This window comes from Lycium ferocissimum, chromosome 7, assembly GCF_029784015.1.
Source record: "Lycium ferocissimum isolate CSIRO_LF1 chromosome 7, AGI_CSIRO_Lferr_CH_V1, whole genome shotgun sequence".
Classification (NCBI taxonomy): Eukaryota; Viridiplantae; Streptophyta; class Magnoliopsida; order Solanales; family Solanaceae; genus Lycium; species Lycium ferocissimum.
Window position 1 is genome coordinate 18983131 of NC_081348.1, and position 5129 is coordinate 18988259.

Sequence of the window (5129 nt, forward strand, 5' to 3'; positions counted from 1 at the left end):
CAAAACTTCTTCAACAACATCTTTCTTCGCTTCTTTGTCATCAAGTCTCTTTGTCAGCAAAGAAATATTAGTTGTTATCTGAGCTAGAGTCTGCTGAGTCTCTTGATTCTCCTTTACAATGTTATGGATCATTGGATCTCCATAGGCTACACTGTCAGTACCACCCGAATGCCATGCTTGATTGTGAGTAGTAAGCTTATCAGGCGACTGAATGATTTGGGCATATGTCTTGTCTATAAAACACCTACAAGCTGCATTATTCGCCACTGCTTGTGTCAATGGATCTAGCCGTCTATAGAACTTCTCCATCAATATATGCTTTGGAAAACCATGATTTGGATACTTCTGCAAATATTCTTTGAATCTCTCCCAAGCTTTAAATAGTTGTTCCCCCGGAAGCTGTTTGAAATCGTATATCTTGTCACGAATTTTAGCTTTCTTGCTTGGCGGAGACCACTTCTTGAGAAAAACCAGCAACCAACTCTCCCCATATATAAATAGTGTTATGGGGCAGCTTCTCAAACTAAACTCTTGCTTCACCAGCTAAAGAGTATTTGAAAACTCTTAGCCGAATAACACCATCTGGAATAGCATTCTGCATATGTTGGCCACATACACCCACGAAATTCTTCAAATGTTGGTGAGGGTCATCATCGGTAGAGTTTCGAAAATATCCCTCAAGTTTGGGCAGTTGGTAGATAGTGGAGTCAATCTTGCAGTTTGCAGCATTCACCCTAGGTGGAACAATAGCAGATGCATATTCCACCTCCTCTAGCATATCCGCAGAGACATTCTCAACCTCCAATTCCACTGGTGGGTCATGCGCTTGTAAATTGATTACCACTTGCTCCACGTCCTCCTTTGTTGTTCATGAGCAACTGGTTCACAGTAAACAACAGACAAGGTGTGATGGAATAGAAAAAGACTTTAAGTAAAGCACAAACTATTTAGTAATTTCAAAATTGTATTCCCCGGCAACGGCGCCAAAATTTGATACGCTCAAATTACACTTATTAAATGGCGTAAAGCGCACGATGTCAAATATAATAACCCAACTAGGTTGGGATCGGATCCCACAGGGAATATAGTGTGAAAAGGCTGCTAAAATCGTAGAATACTTTCTTGCGGTCATGTTTCGTATTCCATTGAGTTGTAAAAGATTGTTGTTTATTAACTAATTGCTTTGATTGTAATGAATATGATTAAATAAACCAAGGCTGTGCCCCCCTTTAGATAGAGTATGCTATGGGTATTGATCTTGATATACTTCTAATGGATCGTTGTAAGAATGCACTTAACCTCTAATTGAATACCTAATATTTCCCAATAGTTAAGGCCTATCACTCTTTATGATTCTCCCAAATATAAAAGTGTTGATATGAAGAACTGTTAATATGTGACAGGTAAATTCCTCTTATTCCTAAGTGAATCAACGAGGGTTAACGCCCCAAGTTCTCGTTACTTGTTCTTACCAAACCCTAGCTTATTTTCCAAAATAAATTAAGGTTTATAGCTTAGGTTAATGTCTGCAACCATCAACTAACAATGAATAATAAAGAATAAGTAAACCCTAACATTCCATTATGCATATATCAATCTCAATTCCTAATCACATAACACCCATCTTTGGGTTCACAAACTTAGTAGAGGAATCAACTACTCATAATGAAGAACGATTAACAAAACAATAAAGAATTCATATTGCTTACTATTGATTAAAATAAGATGAAAGTAAAAGTCTTGATCTCCAAAAGATCCAAAAACAATGAAGTCTTTAATGCTCTAGGTCAAAAGACAAGTCTGGCAACTGATAATGAAATAAAGCCCTACAAGGAACTAATTATAAGGACCCTAAAACATGAAATTACATTTGGAAAAATTGCCCCTGACGGCATCAGATATGGTTCATATAATTAAATACGGACCGTATAAAATTATACGATCACTTAAGGCTTCTTTCTTCACTTCAAATTACGGACACAAGATACGACCCGTATATCAATATACGGTCCGTAAAACTTAACCGTATATTCTCATCCTCCAAGCTCGAGTTTCTGCCTTAATTACATCTACTAAATACGAGTTAGAATACGGCTCGGATAATAAAATGTTGTCCGTAATTCAGCATCACCAATTCCAACATTATATCCAAGACCTCCTTAATTAATTACGATCTGGAATATGGTTCGTATAAATATATATGACTCGTACTTCCTCTATTTGGTGCCCGTCATTCAACTTCATTGTTTTTATCCTTCAAATTGTCGATTACCTGAAACACAATAAAAATACATCAAAACGACACTTGCTTAAAAACAAGTAAACTTCTTGTCAAAAGGTATCCGATGTGCCATAATTTCACGGCACATCGGTTACGCAACACTATAAGTGGAGCTTGGCCTCTGAGCCTGCGTTGGGTGTACAACGGGTGTCAGCGGCTTGACATATGTACCGATTATGCTGTATAGGCTATCTAAAGACTTTCTTGCCTATTGATCAGTCGAGGAACCACTCTTAATGAATTGTGTGTTGACTTGGGTCAACCTTGCAAGCAAAGGTCCATTGTAGTAGACGTGCAGTCGTAGGGAGATGCTCCATTATGCAGGATGGAAGTATCTCGTGAGGGCTATATTTGGGAACTCCATAAGACAATCATAATCATATTATGAAAGACATACATGGCAAAGGTCAAGGACTTAAGAGTTTCCCTACTCGGGCAAAGGACAAACCACAAGCATAGGCACAAGGCAAGTGTCAATCTTGAGGACCAAACTGCACACGCGTGAGCAATGGTTAGTCCTAGGCAAGGGAATGACATGTCCGTAAGCAACGCCGAGTGGGTGTGGGGGGGGGGGGGGAGGGGCGGACTTGACTCAGCATATGAAATATGCCACAGGAGCATGCTAGCAAGTCAAGGCTGAGACCATGATATCGAACTGGCAGTACTATTGCTACACCTCTGAGGCAAGCTTTGCCATACACACAGGGTCATGCCAAAAATCTTGGACAATTATTAGGAACTACGTGTTTGAAATGGTTCCAATCAACGACACCCTTCACCATTGAGGAGATGTGCCAATTTCGTTCAACATTTACTTCACCAAACGGATTGCTTGCATTGTGGTTCATTGAACAATTTTATGACTCATGGAATCAATTTTAATTTGATGAACTCACATACAAAGAGGTTTCAACATAGAATTAGGGCAATTTGTAGGCCATGAGTGATTATTTGGTCCATCTATAAGACATTGGTAAAAAACTAAAATATGATCTCCAAAATGGAGAAAATAATGTGCAGAGAGTAAGTAGAGATTAATGCAATTATTGGGTGAAAATCATGAAACAAAGAGGAGGAGTTTTATAGTTGCTCTGAGGGGAACACACATAGTTAAAAAGAATCCAAAAAATTAAATATGGGAAGCTTGAATATGACTTACTATATTAGTTTAAAATCAGATTTCAAAAATTTAAATTTACACCAAACCTAACTTAAAAACCTACCAAAATATAATTTTAATTTAGAAAGTGAAGTTACATGGTTAAAGATTATTTCATTTTTTAATTTATCCTGTTAAAAGTAAATGAACATTAAATTTGTTTCCTTATCGATCTCCACATGCATTCTATTACAGATTGCTCTCGTAGTGCCTTAGCGCCCGTAATCTGCGCGCCCTAAAATTGCTGCACTAGCGTTGTATGCATGTCGTGCAGGCAACGTACGTTGTCATCAGTCAACATAAGGAACATCCGGCAGAAGGGAATGCGGGAGGCAAGGACTATCTAACAATGTTTTATTGCCTATCCTAAGAGTGCAAAAAGATCGCATCATGGACTTGGGGTGGGCCCAAGGGCCTAGCCTTAGGCAAACGGCTGCGTCCGTGCCACGAGTCTCTGAGTTGTACGTTCTCGAGAAATATTTGAAATCTTGGAATTTCAGGTGAAATCCCTATCCTACGATATTGTTAAATATCCTTACCAAGTTTTGCTCCATTCAGAAATCGTTCACATATGTGCTTGACTTACATAAGGAGAAGTGGCATTTTCATAATTATATAAAGCTTCCAAACATTATATCTCTCTGAAAGAATGTGAGAATAAGATGAAATGTCATCGAGGTGTGAAAGAAGTCAAGATGAACCTTTAGGAACAAACAGACCACAATTCGGAGTTCGGATCACTGAGAAACACCCATCATGATTCCCTAGCAAAAACATAGTCTCTGGAGTAATAGGGTACATGTGTTGCATGCTTAGCCAGCCTCCCCCGTGCATGCTGTCATCAATCCATACCAAGTGAAAAACCTTTAGGGTGAACCTCAAGGGCCTTCCTAGGCATCTCTAAGGGGTGTCTTAGGTACGTATATGAGTTACGCAACTCTATAAGTGGCACTCGGCCTCCAGGCTTGCGTTGGGCATACAACGGGTGTCGGAGGATTGACTTATGGATCTGCAGGCTATCAAAAGTTTTTCATGTTGATTGAGCACTCGAGGCACCATTCTTAAAGCCTCGTATGTTGATTTCTGCACTTAGCTTGGGTCATCCTAGCAAGCAATGGTCCGTTGGATTAGAGGTGCAGTCGTGGCGCGATGCTTCACTATGCAGGATGGAAGTATGTTGTGAGGGCTATTTTTGGGAATTCCATAAGGCATCCGTGGTCATATTCCGAAAGATAGACATGACAAATGCCAAGGGCTTAAGAGTTTTCCTACTCGTGCAAAGCACAAACCATGCATAGCCACAAGGCAATTGTCAATCTTGAGGACCAAATTGCACACGCGCGAGCAAACGTTAGTCCTAGGTAAGGGAACGACATATTTGTAGGAAACCCCGGGGGTGCGTGGACTTGACCCAATATATAAAATGTGCGACAGGAGACGGCTAGCAAGCCAAGGCTAAGATTATGACATCGAACAGGCAAAGACCGTTGAAGCTACACCACTGAGACAAGCTTTGCCATACGTACACGGTCATGCAAAAAATCCTGGAAAAATCATTGGGAACTACATGTTTGAAATGGCTCCAATCAATGTCACCGCTTATCAATGAGGAGACATGCAAATTTCATTCAACATTTACTTCACCAAATGGATTGCTTGCACTGTGGTTCATTGAAAAGTTTTATGACT

At 39.8% G+C, this 5129-nt stretch overlaps 1 non-coding gene across 1 annotated transcript; it reads left to right on the top strand.

Moving 5' to 3' along the window:
• The first annotated feature begins 325 nt into the window (after positions 1-325).
• LOC132065856 (small nucleolar RNA R71) lies at positions 326-432 on the top strand. The gene has a single exon (XR_009416826.1). It is a non-coding gene; the product is annotated as a small nucleolar RNA R71 (small nucleolar RNA).
• The last annotated feature ends 4697 nt before the right edge of the window (positions 433-5129 follow it).